The 19,973-nt window shown below is 38.0% G+C and overlaps 1 long non-coding RNA gene across 1 annotated transcript in view; it reads left to right on the forward strand.

The window, feature by feature from the left end:
- LOC125919445 (uncharacterized) overlaps positions 1–17,793 on the forward strand; it is a 54,236-nt gene extending 36,443 nt beyond the window's left edge. Inside the window, exon 3 of the long non-coding RNA XR_007456782.1 lies at positions 17,694–17,793. This is a non-coding gene — a long non-coding RNA (uncharacterized LOC125919445). The remainder of the gene's footprint in view (positions 1–17,693) is intronic.
- Positions 17,794–19,973: the final 2,180 nt, after the last annotated feature.

Here is a 19,973-nt window from a genome sequence, read left to right on the forward strand (position 1 = left end):
AAAAACCTGTTTGTTGAAATTTTGGTTAAAATTTGACTTAACACATTTCCAATCTTCACTAAAATTTAATGATGACAAGAAAAGCTGAAAGTGGAGGTTTAAGATACTGTTTTATTGTATTTTGGACGTCATTTTCAAAAGAGAATGTTATTCTCATGAGAGAGACTCTTCTTTTTTTCTTCGGCTTTTCATCTCTCCCCTCCTGGAATCTGGTACGCACTAGGCACTCAATATATATTTATCGAGTGAGTGAATTAATGAATTTAAGTCCTTCTGTTGCTATTCAAATATGGTTAACATTGGCTTCTTCCAAATCAATAACTTTTGAATGCAGTAAACAGTATGGATAGGAGCAAGTAGATGAATGGCATAATCACAGACAACAGGGAGGATTAAGTTCCTAAAATAATATAATGTTGTTTTAACCTAAACCCCCATAATATTTTGTGTAATTGAGATTTACTATTGTAAGAACTCAGTTGGAGTAGCGAAGGTCTATGAGGATTAGAAGAGGCCAGGAAAGTAGTTCACAGCTGATGCACCGTTCTTTTAAACAGGATTATCTCCTGAGATGTGTAGAAATGAACTCTTGACAGAGTTTCAAAGGAATTAATATTTTTGGTAAAATGTGCTAATGTAAAGAGTTAGAAGATTAGCGATGCGTAATGAAAGCAGTGCGTTCTTTCTCGTGGAAATAGGAATATAATAAATGTCCTGCAGGTGATTGGGGCCGTGGCAATTTTATTGAAGATTAAAGTTTGATTGACCTTTGTTAGGGTGATTAACCCTTCTGAAATTAAAAGCCAGAGCTGAATTCTGGCCAATTTAAATGCAAACATTGAGCAGGTCGTATGTCATTCAAATAATAATAATAATAATAATAATAATAAACCGTCCTATTCTAATGTTCATTGGTGCACGTCTGGATGGGATGCCGCTTTGGAAGGATCTCTGGTGAGAGCATCCCAGTGGCAGAGAGTATGGAATAATGTATAGATAATTGGGAGCACGTGGGCAGAGTCCCAGGCATCGCTCCCCCATCCAAACACGAAAACCACCACTCAGAAAAAGCAGGGAGCCTGAAGGCAATCACCACACACTGAAAATGCGTGCTCTCAATAGAAAACCAATCTAGGAATATCCTGCAAAGGTTAGGAGTAAATAACAGTGACATCTTTATTCTAATCTGCTGGCAATCACCTAAACTGCGTATTATATCCGTGTTGAATCTGTATGATGTCTCCTGAAAATGGGGGCTTTGTCGGTACAGTGGCTTATGAAGCTGTTTGTAAAAGTTGATTGTTCCCAGTGTCTAGAATTTTATTGCCTGTGATCTCTGAGTCTATAAATACTTTCAGCGTCTTTATTGTTAAAAAATGTTATAGGAGGGGCAAACTCTAGTTATTTACAAAGTCCCGTAAATGGTTTGGTTTTATTTTTCTTTGTTAAGTTTTTCAGACACGTGTGTGAAAAGTTGCATATGCATAATCACTTCAAAAAAAAACTGTTTCCATTTTTCATATCATGTTAAATTTTTTTATTACTCAGTCGGTGAATATTTTAAGTTTTAAGTCCCGCCACACAGTGAACACATCTTCCTTTTATGTGTCTGTGGACTATTAAAATGATAATACAGGTTCTCTTCATTCTATATGTAATTTACTACTCTCTTTTCATCAAAGCATTCACTCTGAATGTGTCAAGGTAGAAAAGTCCCAAGTATTATAGTGTAAAAATTAAGAAGCCTGAGGTGCTATGGTTTATTTTTGCACAAGCTTTTCATGTACTCTTTTAACATTTTTTCCTGAAAGATAGGCTTCTATTCCAGACCTATGAAGAAAGTCAAAGATGAAAAACCTGTGATAGAGTGACAGATAATTCAGCTAGCAAAGTGACTCTGGCATCCTCCAAAGAGCTGGCTAATACCTTGCAGCATAGATTAATAATATGTTTAGCTAAGATCTGTTTGTTATAAAGATAATTTCCTAATTCTTAATCTTGGGGCTAGTATTCAACCATAAATTGTAAACAAATATGTTGTTCTGTACCTTGCCTGATAAAGTGTAGATTATCAGCTTTGGCTTTGGTACATTCAATTGTCAAACTTTAAAAAAAAAAAAAATCTAATTGTTCCATGATAATACTGGCTTTCTTATTAGAGATAATTTTCACTAAAAAAAATAAACTGCTAAACGAAATCTCTAAAATAAGCACTATTAATTCTTCAGCTATAATTCAATAATCTCCTCTAATTTGATTCTTCTTGTTTTACCTCTTACCAGAACTGAATGAAAATAATTGGGGGCATTAAAATGTGTTGTAAGAACGACGTTCTCTAAACATAAAAACCGAATATGCCAAACTACTGATAACATCCCTGCATTGCCATCCATTACCATCAATCTCTCCCATAAAAGAAAATCATGGCTCGAGAAGGCGAGATACATATTGTCGTAGTGCAAGGAAAAGACGTGCTGAAAGAGCAGAGGCAAATAAGATTATATTTTGTTAAATCCCAAATCCAGTCATTTGTTTTGCTTCAGTGTATTTAGAAGGCATTTTTATTTCTTTGTTGCCTTTGTTTCTAGCAGTCTGTTCCCCTCCAATCCACCTAATCCCAGACCTGACATTTTCTCTTGTGGCTGTAAAATAACATTCTTTACCATTAACAAGCAAAATTAATCCGTTTGATATTTTCTTGGGGGGGGGGAGTCCTTCTGTTTAAAAAAGGGACCGTTCAGAGAGTGACCAGTGGTGTCATTTTACTCATTGTATATTGTACTGTTGACGAGTCAACAATTTCATTCAATTCCACAAAAATTTACAGTAGACCTACTGGGAGCATTTTTAATGGTGCCGGGCTAAAGAGACGTGACAAGTGGCAAATGCGAGGATTTTCAAGGGTTTTAAAATCACTAACAGTCCACCACGAAGGAGTCACGTATAAAGTTATCAAGATGTTATTCTCCCTAACAGAGAGTACTTCTAGCATAAAATAATTCGGCTAATGTTGGTCAGGTGATTTTTTTCTGGTGATTTGTGTGACAAAATAATAGAGATGCTCTAGAAACAGTAAGCGCTCCGATGCTGACTTTCCGGCTAATTGTGAAAGTTTTGTAACATTCGTGTTCAGGCGAATTGGAAGACTACCAAATGTAGTGTGGTGGCACATGGCCTGGTGATGCATTCCATGCTATTTGTATTGACACCACCTCTCCATATGACTCTGGAACATGGAGAGCTGCTTGATAAAATAACTCTGACTAGAATGCCTCTAGCATTAGTATTTCTGGGGCCATCACGGACTACTCTGTATTGGGTTTCAGCAAGCATTATTCGAGCACCCCCTACGTGCCAGGCATTCCCTCCAACCCAGTGAGGTGGGTCCGTGAGCCATGTTTTATGGACCAGTAACCAAGGCTGGGGGTGGAGAAGGATTTGCCTAGGTTGAAAGCTGGCGCCATACTTCAAGGCCTTCTTCGCCACAGCTGGTGTTGCCATATCCATCGCATTCCACTTTGCTACAAACTTGGGGACTATGATCGTGGGAGTTTTAGATGAATTTAAACTCTTTCCTCAGACAAAAGGATTTGCTAAGTTGCAGGGACTACGGGGAAAGAATTTATTCTCCCCTGCTTCACTCCTAAGGAAGTAAGAGAAGAGGTGCTTTAGAATGACATAGATTATTCACGGGCACATTCATGCAATAAACTTCATTTAGTTCATTTTGTGGAGACTAAAAATTATCCTCCCCAAATATTAATCATTTAGTTCATTTAAAGTCAGCCGTTAGGCTTTAAAAAAAATTGTCTTTAAAATGTTTGTATTTACATATCTTTCACTTGAAGTTTGTAAATAATTCTGTTAACAGAGTCGAAGTCAGAGGTACCGCTTCTCACCTCATACACTTTCATTGGTGGAAGACAACCAATGATAAATGTGCCTCCATGTTTTATAATCCCTGCTCTTGAAACCAGATATGAGCACAGAGTCTGTCAGATTTCTGTTCCATAGGGAATTGTCCAGTCGTTTATGCCAAATGAGCTTAAGGAAGTATGTGGAAAAAATCTTTTTGATAAATATATACATATATGTATGTATGTAAATATATATGTATGTATGTAAATATATATACATACTTCTATAAATATAAATATAAATATATATATATGTATATTATATATATATATAAAATACAAGTTGTGTGAGGTTACTGAAATATGAGAGAAAGACATCACACTACTTGCAAAACCCATCTTAGTTCTCGTTTCCTGATTTATTATGAGAACAAAAAATTATCACGGGTTAAACAAAAAGTAAACCTTTGCAAAATTAGCATAGGAGGTTCTAAAAGTTTGGAATGGAGAGGTATTATTTTCAGCTGGAGATTTGGTCCCCTTTTTAAAAGATGATTCTTTTGGTCTGTGAACTCTCAGAGTTTGGCTCAGAGGAGTGTGGTAGGTCTAAAGCCATCTCTGTATCCGCCCACAGGGCCTCGAAGCCTGCCTGAAGCACAGTAGGTACTGAGGAAATGTTTGTTAAACTAGATTGCGACTATTACCATTAAAATAAAGCTAGGGACACTGAACTCAGTACTTTATTATAAGGTCCTGGTGTCTGCATCAAGAAATAAATCTAAGGTTCAAAGTTAGAAAAGAGAAGGCGAAATTGAGATAGGTAGATAGAAAGGTAGGTAGGTAGATAGATAGATAGATAGATAGTAGACAGACAGATAGATGATAGATAGATTCCATATCTACTATAGAATCCTTTTGAAAATGACCCAATTTTCCCTTTACTTTTAGCTCTAAGTCTAAGCCTGCCAATTCCCTCCCACCCTGAATTGGTTACTGATAACTTACCAACAGCTGAACTAGTTTTTCTGAACAGACTAGAAAATCTAATCAAAGTTATCAGATTGGTTTATGTTTACAGGAAGACAGAAAAATGATTCGCAATATTCATTTGGGGAATGAATGAAAGGCAGCTAGAGGGGATTGTGTAGACTCCGTGGCATAAGAGCATTCACAAGAAAATGAGAAATTGCTATTGTGATTCTCACTGCAGCCCAAGTCCTTCGCAGCAGAGAACATGAAAGTGTGTAAGAAAACAAGACCTACTGAGAGCATCCTCCCTAAGAGATGCTAAGCAAGACGGAAGAGCAAGTTTGACCAACATCTCTTCTAAGTACATAAATACTTGACAATTCATTAACCATTTGAGTCCTGCTTGATGATGATTAAACCCTTAGGTGGATGTGAATCAGCTTCACTATGTGGAAACATGGAGAGAAACAGTTATGAAAAATATGATCCAATTTCTGAAAATACAGGCCAATTAAAGTTTGAGATTTAATTTAGGAATTTTTACTCTGTCTGCATGATGTATATATTAGTGATGATTTCTCTCCCCTCATTCTTCATCTTTATAAGCAAAAGGAGATTTTTTACTTATTGACGTATTACTGAAGAATCTAGCTTTTCTCCAAAATTACACATTTTTTTGCATAAATGTGCCTAATTACCTGAATTCAGTTTTGATTAGCAGTGTTAATTGATGCAGCTGTGGATGGTATCTGTTTACCTAAATTACCATGTGCAAACAGCAATATGTCTGGAAGTGAATATGCTAAACTGAAAATACTAATTAGCTAAGACAGATTGTTATTCAAGTCACATCTTGGAGCTTTCTAATGAAAGCCTGGATGTGTCAGGGTTTTATGATATTCAGACAGAAATGTCTATATTACATATGATTTCTAAATTTAATTCATAAGAACAGATGGGATGTCAGCCAGGGTTCTTCCGCCTTATTCCAGTATTAATGTGAATATTTGACTCAACTGGAGATATATTCATATGTTTTTTTGTTAAGAAACTCATCATGTGCTTTGGTAGTGTGCCAGCCCTGCTCATCCAGACTCATCTATTTCTTGACCAATGTATTTCCAGATTACATCCACCTACTGTCCCAAAGATGAAGATAAATAAACCACCTTGCAAATTTAATCACATCAACTGATTAATTTAATGAAATCCAATAGTAGGAATGTTAGTTAAACAGACAGCTTACAGTGAGTAGCATTTTAGGGGGTGTTTTCTTTTTGCATCCCAAATAACCACTGCTAATAATAACTTGATCATATGATTCTTAAGAAGCAATGAGCAGGTTGCAGTGCTAAAAGGTAAGTTCTCATTGCCTTCCTGTTGTCTCATCTTCAATCATTTAAAAATGGATAGCAAAGCGGCACTTCTTTTCAGGTGCCCAGTTTTAAAGTATTATAGCTTTTACTGTGTCTTTGATTCCCATTACCTGTGTCCTAAAGCATGACCTGCTTTGCTTAAGGTTTCTCTCCAAAGAAAGCATTAATCTTTCACTGTCTGCTGTGGCACTCAGCGCTCCTTAATGGCAACGTAACTTAGAGGTACCCAAAGATTAGAGTACAAATCCTACACATCATATTGTGAAGAATAATGGACCCATCCTCCCTTTCCCAAGAGGCTGAATAACTGTGCTTAATACATAATAAGTCTCCTCTTCCCAAAGGCTGTGAAAGTAAGGCCTCTTGACTCAGACTTAAGAGTTTAAGATCCCTTATTAGATATTTTAAGATGCCATGAGCAAAATGGGGATAATTTTCATGATGCAAATTTGAACATAATTATAGTTTGGCATATTTAATTTAGGTGTAAGTGAGAGTTATAATTACCAAAAATTGAATTATTTCAATTATGCTAATTTCTACTCCCAAAGTTTTGTGTCACTTGGGTTCTCTAAGATAGGTTTAGATCCAGCAAAATTACAATGGAATCTATACTAAAAATAAGGAATTTGTGGAAATGACTCTGCTCTCATTACTTTTTGGCCCCAGAAATGTTAAAGTACTATTAAAAGGCCCAGGAAACCAGGAAGTGCTTGAAATAGCTTAAATCACGGTGGAAAAGGGGACTAGTCCTGCTTGGGCCGGTAGTCTTCCATTTTCTGTATCAATACCAATGGTAGCATGATTGCTATTTGCTGTGTAATCAATGAAGCTAATCCCAGTATTTTTATTTTTTTTTTATTTTTTTTTTTTTTTAAATTTTTTTTTTCAACGTTTTTTATTTATTTTTTTGGGACAGAGAGAGACAGAGCATGAACGGGGGAGGGGCAGAGAGAGAGGGAGACACAGAATCGGAAACAGGCTCCAGGCTCCGAGCCATCAGCCCAGAGCCTGACGCGGGGCTCGAACTCACGGACCGCGAGATCGTGACCTGGCTGAAGTCGGACGCTTAACCGACTGCGCCACCCAGGCGTCCCATAATCCCAGTATTTTTAAAATAAAATGTGTATAATCATTATGGTAATTTAACAGTGTGCTTTGAGAAATCACCTTCAGCATTGTCTTGCCTTTGTCATTCTAGCGTTCGTCTTTTCAAAAATGCTTAGTGCAAAATTCCTTTATTTTTTTAAATGTCTCTATTTTTTGAGAACTTGGGAGTATTGTATTTCCCAGTAGCTAAAGGTAGTAGTTAAAGGTATCCCCATGTTCTGTGCGTAGTCTCGGGAGTTCACTGTTAAAGAACCAAAATGTGTGTGTATGCACGTGTGTGTACATTCATTCATAAAATCGCCTAAATGAAGAGATGAATGTAGACATTATAGTCCACCCACCCGTTTGATTGTCGGGTGCGTTTACTTTTGTGCTGCTGTGTTCACTAAAGCAACTGCTAAATAAATATAAGTCTTCTTTCAGAGCATAGATAAAAGAAGAAAAATCCTCCCTCCCAAGTTCAGCCATCTCTTCTATTCCAAGTGATGTTTGGGGCACTCTTTGCTCGCCATGAGATTTCCTAGAGATTTCCTAGATATCCACAACCCAAAAGTTGTGGGTTTTTTGTCTCTATGTGTAGATGTGAACTTGTCTTGTGTCAGAATCTTTTCTATCATCTTTGTTGGCAAATGTTAGCCTTTCTACACAGTAACCTTAAAATAGGAAAACAGGTCAGTGATGTGAAAGGTAAACTAGAGTTACGGAGTTTTATCAGACATTCCAATGAATTGTCTTTAGGCAAATCACTTAACCTTGGTGTGCAAATTAGTTAATTTTAAGAATAAATACAGCTATCTTTCTGACTTATTAAGGATTTATCACTTGTGCCCAAGGTTCAATAGATCTGTAAATGAAGTGTATGAATCTTTTCTTTGAACTCTAATTGGCATGTGGGGGAAGCAGGTCAGACTGAGTTAAAGGCTGAGAGACTTAATCCTTTGAAGAAATTTTGATTTAGTTTTATTACTTCTAAGTATTGCTAATGTATTCAAAGACTAATTTGACTCTTTGACGGCTTCATGTATGCTGGTTTCTTTTCAAAAGGGTAGACTGTAGACTCCCTGAGGGATATCTTTGGCTTCTTTGTTAAGCCTTCCCCTGTACCTTCACATATTTCTATCACATGAAAAATGGTATGCACACAGTAGGAGCACTCAGGGTACACCTTGAGTGAACTGTGGGTGCCGATGAGTAAAAGTCATGGCCATTAACCCCTTTTATAACTCTCCATAAGTTATAAGATTGTGAGATTGTAAGATACTATATATTACCTGACCCAGAGGTAATAAACCCTCTGAAGATACATGAAAAACTTTTAAAGATATATTTTGAAAAAGTTGCATATTTTTTATCAGTTTATATTTGGTCAAAGGAGCCCTAACATGTTACAAGGACAGAATTCATTTGAATTTGCTCTTTGAGAGGTATAACATATGCTACACTTGAATTAATGCAAATTTCAGATGAATAGGATTTGACTTGGTAAGCAACGCTTTGTAAATAGGGAGACGTGAATGTAGATTTGGCCTCTGTCACTTTAGCAGTGTGACTTTGAGGCACTTAATTCTTTTGGGCCTTAGTTTACCCATATGCAACAGAGAGATAATAATACCTACTTAAAGTGGTATTACGATGAATAAACCACATGATGTATATAAACACCTTAACTCAATGCCAATCATCAAGTTGACTCTATAAATAATAGATACAATTATTTTATAAAATACAGTAGCTCTGCATCAAAAACCAACAGAGATAGAGAAATTTTCTTAATGTGGCATTCATTAACTCTTAAAGTCTTAGGCAGTATAGTGGTTCAAATTTCCCACCAGTATATATAAAAGCGCATTTTGTCCCAGGTGTATACGTATGCGTATGTGTTCATACACATGCACATATCATTTACATAGAAAGAATGAAATTAAACATCTGGCTTTTCAAGGTATGTTGTACATGAATATACCTTCCTTCTTTTCTAATAATTTCTTACAGCTCTGTAGCATTTCATGCTCAAAAATTATTCTGTACACATTATCATGTATAATCTTCACAGTACTGAGATAGGACAAGTGACATTTCATTCTTCTTTATGAATGAGATATGCGGAGATGTGAAGGGACCTACCCAGTGTCTCTTACTACAGTGAGGGTCAGGGAAGAAATGAAGATAGGAGAAAACGTTCAGAGACTTTTTGTGGACTGTTTGGAAAAAAGAAGCTAGTAATGCTGTTTTCTCCATGCAATATTAACAGAGCAACGTCCTATGAAATATTACTACATTTAAGTATAGGGCCCAGGGATGAGTATATTGTGAAATCCAGGACATTATCCAGGTTTTGACAGGTGGTGTGGAATTTGTTTCTCCTCGATAAAGATGTATTAAGAAATTCTGACTCATTGCATTGTTCACGACAGTTAAAGATTATTATTTCCACTGTTACTGCTAGGGTTTATATGGAAATGAGGTGAGCCATATTTTGAAAAGCTGGGACCAGGAATTTGGGTCTCCCTTAGGCCTGGCCAAAAGCCCAGAGGTCGAAACATGGGTGTGTGTCTAAGGATTTCTTAAGAAATTAGCACCGGGAGCCAGATGTTAGAAAAACCTATTCTTCCTTCATATAAGGAGCCGGTAATAGGAAACAGAAGGTGACCCAAGGAAAATCATTTCAGTCATTTATTATGTGTTATGTTGGGTTACATTATTTCACTGATTCCACAAATATCTTATAAACACTTTGTATTTGTGAGGTATTGCAAAAGGTACCGTAGGAATATAGAGAGTATAAGACACAACTTCACCTTGAATAACTACCGCATTATTATATACCTACTATTACAACAGGATATAGTTTAAGTGGCAGATTCTGCCTCCTTTAATTTTAAGGATATTAAGTGTTACATTTATTCATTCAACAAATATTAGTTCCTCCTTGCATTGGTAGTGGAATGCAAATATGGTCTGTGAAATTAGATGACCTGGGTGTAGATCATTGGTTCTCCACTAATTAGAGGTGGGGCAAATTATTTGAATCTCCAGCTTGCTTGTCTATACAATTGAGTTGATCATAATAAGATCAATATGGGTTTAACAATCATTATAAGGTGCTTCCCACCGTGAGGGGCACACACAGGTGCTATCATTTCATGAAAGTGAGTGCTTCTCCGCTCAAGGGATGTAAAAGTAGTTGGAGTGGAAATCCACACACCTAGGGCAACTGGAGATTTCTACATGGCATTTAAGTAAGTACAGTCTAACATGGTCAGACTCCATAGGTGCTGACAGAATTTAGAAATAGGAAAGGTCTTTTAGAGAAAAGGAAAACAATAGCAAAACTGTTTTCTGAACCGTGTGGTGTCTAGATTCCAGCCATGCCGTTGTTCAGTACATACAGCCTGATGAGCATCTCCCTGGAGACCACTGTTAATTTGAGAACCTACAACATCTGTGTGGTTTAAATAGGACCAGAGCCCAAACCTACAACCACATAGAACACGATTTCCTATTCAGTGTGGTTGAATAGGACAGCGTCCATCCCTGGGCTTTGATCAATGAACTACATGGACCTAATTGATGCTGGGTTGTTGCCTTTTCAGACTGCAGGCATGGTAGAGTTTCGGTGTATGTGGACTCTTTCTGGGTTCTTATGTCCAGAAATTCCAAATTAGATTTTTGTCATTAGCTCGTCAAGCTTGTCTTAAGCCCACTTAATGAGGTCTGCCGGTGGAATGTCTTTTATGTTCTGTGGCCTTTATGCTTAGTCTCAGCTACTCTCAACTGTGGCTGAGAAGTTAATGAAGTCACCACAGTGCTCGCTTGTCTGCTGCTTTTGAAAACACACCTCGTATGTGTTTGGGTATTTAAATTCTGTTTTCTAGCTTTTAGGGTTTATATCCTCGTGGTGCATTCAAGTGCTATGGAAATAAGACCAGATGGATGTGACAACCAGCCATTCGGGAAATTACATACACATTACATTTTAGAAAACCAGCGTACATATGTCTATCTGGATGCGTTCATATGCTGGATTATTTTTGTTGCAGCCAAATGGTTGAGATTTCAGTGAGGCAGTTACCTAGAATGTCAGCTTGAGAATTCCTTTCAGAGGAAAAGCAGGGTCCGCAGTGAGCTGTTTTGTCAAACACAGTGAACGTGGGGACAGAGTTAAATGTCCTGTTGCATTTCTCTACCTCACTTTAGTTTTCTCCAGAGTACTCATCAGTCCAGACATTATATTCTTAATTTCTTTACTGCCTACCCTCCCCCCGATTCAAGGAGAGGAAATTCTTCTGCTTTGTCTAATACAAGCACTAGCTTGCCACATAGTAAGCACTCTACATATGATAATGAATAAATTGGCTATTGCTGAGATAATGAAATGGTATTTAATCTCCCCTTGTGCTAAAAGCCAGCAGAACGTGGAGGTTTTCTTTTGTCTCTGAAATGACGAACATGTAATCGTGAGCAATGGTGATGATGGGCATGATCGTGCCTGTCACTTGCTACGTGCTAGGTACTGGTCCAAGTGCTCACAGACCTTTTGTGTGGAGGCTGTTTGTCTCCCTAGCTTATGGATGGGGAATCTGAAGCACAAATACTCTGACATGCCAGAGCCAAGATTCAAACCCTTGGGCCTGCTCTTCTACACCCCGTGTGTTGTCAAAGGCTACTTTTAGGGTTTGAAAATAAGTTATCTCAGGAATTTATGCATCCTTTCATTTAGCAAAAATCATCCCGCAACTATGATCTATTAGTTCCGTGCTGTTCTTAAATACGCTATTTCGTGCAAGTATTCCCCTTGTACTCTAAGAAGTAGAAATGTGTAAAGGCAGTCACTTCTCTCATTTTATATTACTCTCTCCATTGATTTGCCCACCTACTTGGCTCTTGTGTGGAAGGGGAAAAAAAATGATGATAAATGCTGTAAATAAATACTCTGGGTTTCTATGCCAGTTAGGATATTGTGTTAACAATCCCAAAGCATATTGTCAAGCTAAACGGAAAAATTGGTACTGGGGATTCTACCTTGGCTTACTCATGGTTACTCAAGTTTCATTCTTACTGACACAAATGGGGATCGAATATTCAAATTTAGATCTGAATTCCAAATATATTAAAGAACTTTCAGCAACAAATGTGTCTGCCCAATTGGGGGTGGTTAAATTAAGATTAAAGATTGGTTTCTGTACCTCAGCACAGACCTCCCATGGTGGTGTATGCTTTGTCCCCGGTGAGTGCCAGAAGAAACGGAGAAGACAAATAGAATTGTAAATCCCCTACAAATTGGTGAAATCACCTCCAGACACATAGGTCATCAGGAAGTGGACAGTGTATAGCATTCAATGACTAATAAATCTTCAGAAGAATGGCAGTTTTTAGGGATAATTTGTGTAGTGGGGGAATAGTGTTCCATAGGAAGAGGGACCATATCCTCATAAGAATTGGGAATTTTGTTCATGACCTATGCATTTCCCTGAAACCTTTCCTATTGTCCATCCACACGGCCACATTATTTTACCAGTTCATTTTTCCGATACTTCTTTCAGTCAGTCCAGATACCCAAGTCAGTCTTCCTACATTCCTTCTCTTAAATTTATCAGTTCCATGAAATCCCACTCAAAAATGAAATAGCCTTATTTGGGGCTTACATAACTCTATTGATTCCTTTTATATAATATGCATTTATATGTTATACATTCGTGATATTACCTAATTTGGTAGAATATCAATTCCTTGCCCCTACTGACTGAATGAGATAATTCATGCAAAATATTTAGCAAATTAAGGACATGGTAACAAACCCCAATAATGGCAACCATTACCTGTAAACATACTCAAATACATTGGAAGAAACTTGGAGAAATCCATTTTAAACAAGGACTTTGGGATGAACTCATGATTTTTTCCGTTCAGGGTCAGATAAACAAAATCATAGGTTTCTCTTAAATTACACTCCAGGACTTTATCTCCATACTCTCTCTAGAATGCTTCCTTATACCTTCCATTTCATACATTATGAAATCAACTGGTCCTCATGTAACAATCATCATCATCATCATTATCATCATCACCATTATAACCATTTCTCCAAAAAACACTTAACAATATTTACAGAGTACTTTACACTTTATAAGGTACTTCCCTTTGTGTTTTCTTCTTCCCACAACCCTCTGTGGTTGACATTGCAAGTACAGAGGAAACAAATCACGTTGCTAGTGTAGGACAGATCTAAGATTCAGAGTCTGATTCTCAGATTGCATATCACAATGATGAATGGGAGATCTGTGCAAAAATTGTACTGCAGACAATTTTTAATAACACCTGCAGGCATATCTCACCTTCAGAGAACAAATTTTGGAAATAATATTTTTGAACTAATCAGTGATTGAGCCTGACCTTAAGGAATGTAGACATTCTCTCTTGTATGTCTCTAGTTGGTGACTGTGGAAAGGGTTCTGAGACCTTGGTTTCCAGCTGCCCCCAAAGCTCTTGCAGCAGACAGAAAAGCAAGCAGGTAATCAGGGTATAGAGTTAAGAACATCTGCTTTCTTATCAGGACTGTAATGTGACAAGGCCAGAAGTATGACGGGTTATGGCATTTTTTTTAAAGACTTAACATTTTTAGAGCAGCTGTAGGTTTACAACAATATTGAAAGGAAGGTACAGAGACTTCCCATATACCCCCAGCTCCACACATGCACAGCCTCCCCCGTTATCATCACTTGCTAGAAAGGTACTTGTTTTCTTTTTTTAACCAAGGATGAACCTACATTGACACATCATAATGACCCAAATCCATAGCTTACCTTAGGGTTCACTCTTGGTGGTGTACATTCTGTGGGTTTGTACAAACAGCATAATGACATCTATCCATCATTGTAATATCATACAGAGTGTTTTGTCACCCTATAAATCCTCTGTGCTCTGCCTCTTCACCTCTTTCCTCACCCTACCTTTGGCAAACACTGATTTTCTTTCCATGTCCATAGTTTTGCCTTTTCCAAAGCATCATATAGTTGGAATCAAACAGTATGTAGCCTTTCAGATTGGCTTTTTTCATTTAATAATATGCATTTGAGGTCCCTCCATGTCTTTTCGTGGGTTGGTAGCTCATTTCTTTTTAGCACTGAATAATATTCCATTATCTGGATGTGCCACAGTTTATTTTTCCATTTACCTGCTTAAGGCCATCTCAGGAGCTTGGGTCATGGATTTCGATGAAGAAAAAATTCTAGGGATGAGCAAGTCTGTTCATTAATGTGTCTAATACTGCAATGTTACCAGGACTCCACATAAATATGTCTAACAGCTTTACAGCGAGAGATAAATGAGGCATGGATGTTTACAAATTATTTGTGTCATTGGATGGGATGAGAAATGGGAATATGCCAGTTTCCTATTGAAACAACAGTTCAGCAGTTGACAAAACATTCCAGATAACAGGAAGGACTGTCTGTGGGTGCAGTGTGAGTGCTTAGTCACTGCCAGGTAAGACAGGTAATGGAGGCAGATGATTAAATAGAGCTAAAGGAGATAATGCCTCAGCCATTATTATTATTATTATCCACTAATTATTGCTGTGTTTCCACGATATACCCCAAATGTGGGTGCTGTCTTCATCCTCGAAGGGCTTATATCTGGGGTAGACGAACAGTGCTATTTTTGACTTGTTTTCCTAGTCATTGAGAATATTCGAAGAACATACTTGAGGGTTGGTGGGAGATTTAATGTTTCACATCTATGTTTTTAATTGAGGAAATGTTAGCGTCAAAGTAAATTTTGGAGATTTTGACTATTTTGCTGTGGTGGAAATGAAGAGAAAATATTTTGACCACATATGAAACAAATGAAGAAAAGCTTACCAACCGAATTTTAAAAATAACCAACGAAGGGCTGATTTGGAAGGTTTATTTTTATTTTATCAAGCCCTAACAGAACTCTAAGTTCTGAAAGCAGAAACTCTGGGGGGAATGATTTGGGTGGGTCGACAAAACAGAAAAAGGGTACAGAGTTTGCTGGAAGGAAGACAGGCCTGCCCATTCCCTGCTACTCACCTGGAAAGGTTTTAAACTCTGAAAACAACATAGAACAAACACATCTGCACATCATTAGCATTAAAATAAGGTCCTGTAAGAAGTCAGAATATCCTTTGGGAACAAATTGGTAGAGTCTCAAATCCTTTTCAAATTGCAGAAGAGAACATGTTTTACCTTACCATCCTGTGACTGGTAGAGCCTTGAGAATACCTTGTGTATACATATGTATTTATTCGATTTGTAAAACAGGCCCTTTTCCTTCATAGCCAGAGGAGCCATTCCCAGAAAGCGTGCAGGCAGTCAAAACATTTTCAAATCCCAAAAGCCAAAAGAAACTAGCTTTTGGTTTATTTACCGGGCTTTGTCTTTCTAAACATTTTCTTTTTTAAACTGGCCCTAAAAGGGCAATAAACTAAGTCCCTAGTAGGCCTGAGAGGAGAAAAAAAAAGATAAAGATTAAAGGACATTCAGCAGGAATGTCCTGCAAATGATGTCTGCCTCAAGATGTATGGTCAGTGAGATAAGTCTAAACAGAAGAACAGTCTAGGACAATCTGTGCTCTCACAAAGCAGCTAAATGATCTCGGCAACATGCTTATCACAAACTCAACCAGGTAGCATATTTGTCAAAAAAAACTTACATGAGGGTTTTTCTCCATCCCAATCTCATTACTATGTGTCAGTAGTGCATTAGATATTGATGAGGAAATATAAACATTCAAGAAATCGAGTGGTATTTTTTTGCTGGACATGTAGCTGTTGACATAGAAGCTGGTATTAGAAAATAAAGGGTAAGTTCAAGATCTGTGTTCCACAGAAAGAGAATGAAGTGACTTAAACCAAGTTTGGAGTTTCAAATCTCTACAGAATTCCATATTTTGTAAAGAATGAGTCCTTCCCCTTTTAAATACCAAGAGACCAACCCACACAATGTTTAAGTAATTAGCTTCAATCAAAAGTTCAAAGTTGAAAACAAATCGAGAAAATCGAATGGTATGATTGGCAAAGGACCCTTTCTTAGTGTCCTAAATGCTGTACTGAAGCCTTCAAAAATAACTAAATACTATAAGAACTGAAATAATATAGATGGGGGTGCAGATGTAGGGACATTGACTGTGTTATGACAGTCCAGAAAGGGGCTTCTTCAGGGAATTCACCCGGATCAGATACTTTAAGGTGTGGTTGGATCCCGTAGATCCAGAACAAAACATCATATTTTGTGGCATCTCTCCTTAATAAATCTCTTTAGACCATACATTCATCTGCATATGTGCAAAGGGGGGGTGGGGAAGTAGGCTTACCAAATCCCAGAAATCACTAAAGCCATCGAGGAGGGAATAGGGCTACCTTTACTGAGTCTCTGCTGTATTCCAGGTATTTATTATTAACCTCTACTTGTCACAACTATCTAGAAAAATAGATAACACTATCACTATTTTTAGAAAGAGAAATATGAAGCTAGTTGTGTTTAAGGAACTTTTCCAAGGTTACTCAGATCGGATTTTTAAGTGAGAGTTGCTTTCAAAGCAACTGACACCAAACGTGCAAGCTTACCACCTTGAGAGGCTGTACCAACTTGAAATTTAATCAGGTCACCTGGTGGCTCAGTCTGTTAAACTCTTGATTTCGGCTCAGGTCATGATCTCACGGTTGTGAAATTGAGCTGGGTGGGGAGCCTACTTAAGATTCTCTCTCTTCCCCCAACCCCCCCTCCCACCCCTCCCCCACTCTCTCAAAAAATAAATAAATAAATAAAAATAATCAGTGGTGGTTTTGGTCCATGGTTAACAAACGCAAAGTCCTGACCCCCTTTTCACAAAGCTCCTTGGGTCCTCTTGATAATTGAATTACCAGTCCTGGCATTTCTTATGCCATCTAGGGAAAGATAGAAGGGTAGCCAAAGGAGGGGAAAAAACAAGAGAAAGAATATTGGATCTGTCTGCTTGGTGGTTTCTCTTAGAGGAAGTAAAAGGAAGACACTTCTTTTCTTCTCTTTTCTTTTCTTTTTCTTTTCTTTTTTTTTTTTTTTTCCTGCCTAAAAGGGAAAGGGTAGCATGGGGTAAAGGTAAATAGAGAATAGTGATGTCGTGACAATGAACCAAACAGCACAGGAGAATTGGTTTGGGGGTAATTTCTCCATCTCCCTGATCATCACATCCTTCACTGAATGAGAGAATATTCTGTTTGGCTTTCAGGCTGAGGTTGTCATGCAAGAAGTGTATATTAATTTCACATTTTCTCATAACTTTCTTTTGAGGATAACCATTTTGGTTTTCTGCTGTTTATTATTTCAAAGGCATCTATATGCTAATATATCTTATGCTAATTATTTTCATGTTTTCCCCTTAGGTTATGCTTCATATCACCCACCGGGGAGGATCATCTCTCATGAAAACTTCCAAATTTGATTTTGAAAATTATTCAGAAAAATTTAAGCCACGCTATCTCCCACTGTAGGAAAGAATATACTCTGGAGGTTCCTATAATTCAAAGAAAATGGACTGGGATAACATTTGGGTTTGCATGCCACCAAAATCCTCTCGAGAAGGACAGCCAGGTACACAAAGCATTTAACATTGTGACACTGAAGTGTTGGAAGAATAATTAAAATAAAAATCTAATAATGGTTTTTTTAGAAATTGCTAAACGACTATGTTTGATCCAGGGACGAGAAAGGGAAAAGCTGTTTTCATTCTCTTGGCATCTGAGGTGTAACTGCTTTACTGCTATAAATACCATATTTTAATTGTGTGTCATCACTTCTTAGCATCATTGCTGGAAAGTTCATTCTAATAATATTAATGCCTGAAGCTGAGTTTCTGCTTAAAGAAAGAATCCGGTAAAAGAGGAATTTCATATAATTAGCTAGTTTGATGTTTTCTTCCAGCTTTTTCTTTACAGTGTTTTGTTTCTGTATTTTGTTGTACTTTGTTTTGAAAGTAGGTTGCAGTTTTGTAAAAAAAAAAAACACATAGGAAATTAGCCAATTAACCTGTCTTAAAAATATTTTTTCAGGCATCTTCTTTGGAAGATAAGCAAGGCCTAAAGAAATGATTTCTCAACATGAGATACTAAAACTTAGATCACTTTGGAGGGTAGTTTACATGTCTCCCTTGGTTAAGAATTAGACCCCTCTTGTCCACAAGCACTGTCAGAGGCACAAGGAAAAGGCACCCCCCCCCCCCCGTTTCCCCAACCTCTGCATTGTGCTCTGTCCTGCTCAGCACTTAAGGAAACCAAAGAATCAAGCACTGGGGGGGCTTCATACTCCAGACTTAAGTTCATTTTGTGCCCCAGCCCCCTCTTCACCTGCTCTTCTCTCCACCTCTCGGTTGCTGCGCCTAATTTCATTTCTATTTTCTAAATGCTTTCACTTGGAGGCCTCCACAATGACTTCATTCTGGCACCTCAGCTGATGCTCTTTCACCTCTCGGCTCATGTGAATGCCTCTTGAGCTCCAAGACAGCTGTGTCAGGAGGAGAGTTTCCTTTGAGGGTGGGAAGAAAGGTCTCCTTCTGCAAGGGTGCCGGACAAGCAAACGCGGCTCTCCTCCAGACAGGGGGGTGCTCAGAGCGCCCCGACTAAAGACAGGTGTAGACAGGTACCTGGGCAGCGTGTGCTAGGACTGCAACCAGCATTTCACCATGTACAGTCATCACGTCTCTGTGAACAGGGAGAACCAGGGCTGGGGATACATTTGGTGAACTGGTTAGAAAAAATGATCGTCAGTTAAAGGTACAACAACAGTTTGTTGAAACCTGGCTATGTTCGGTACATTCTAATGAGATAAAAGACCTGCCGTAGTTGATGTGCTAATAAGCCTATGCGACCCCTCATTCTCTTCTTCTCATGCCACTTATTTGCCCGTGACTATAACAAAATAGCCATACATCTCCCCTTCTAAGATTGTGTGCAAAGAAAGATTCGACCTCAGTGCAGCCCCAGCTAAGGAGAAACTTTCTCTTCTCGCTCTTCTCTGAGCATAATTCAAAGACAACTCAAATAGAAAAGCAATTTGTGTGCATTTAGGCTCCAAAATTTATTAGGTGGAGGTGAACCATGCAATGTGATTAAGGAGGCTGCTCTGAGTATCTTATTCCCTTCATGTACTAAATTCCATAAGGACAGGAAAGAGATCTATCTATCAACAACTGTTAGCCTGTAGCTCTGGAAGGTGGCTGCATTTTGTGGACTGTCAGCAAATACTTGGTGGGCATGACTCAGTCTGTATTAGCAATGAAACTTGGTTCAACAACGCCCCAGAAATGCTGTGTGACCTGCGAGGAGTCGCATTCCTGGGTCGTGTAATGCTCATGGGGCATGCTTCAAAGCACAAGGCTTCGAATAATAGGGACTGGCATCACATAAGCCTGGAGTTGAGTTCCACATCAATACCTTCTAGTTTTCTGACCCAGATGAGTTTCTTGATCTCCTTGAGCCTCATGCTCCTCGTGGGTAATATGGAAGGGGAAAAAAATTTAAGTTAGCTGTGCAGATTGAGTGTGTGGTGCCCACACCTAGTAAATGCTCAGCTAATGGTCACTACTTCTTTTATCATTATTATTTTTACTAGTTATACTACTTTTAGGATTGTTCTTCTTATTATTAATGACATTAATGTTTGGGTGA

The sequence above is a fragment of the Panthera uncia genome, chromosome B4, assembly GCF_023721935.1.
Source record: "Panthera uncia isolate 11264 chromosome B4, Puncia_PCG_1.0, whole genome shotgun sequence".
NCBI lineage: Eukaryota > Metazoa > Chordata > Mammalia > Carnivora > Felidae > Panthera > Panthera uncia.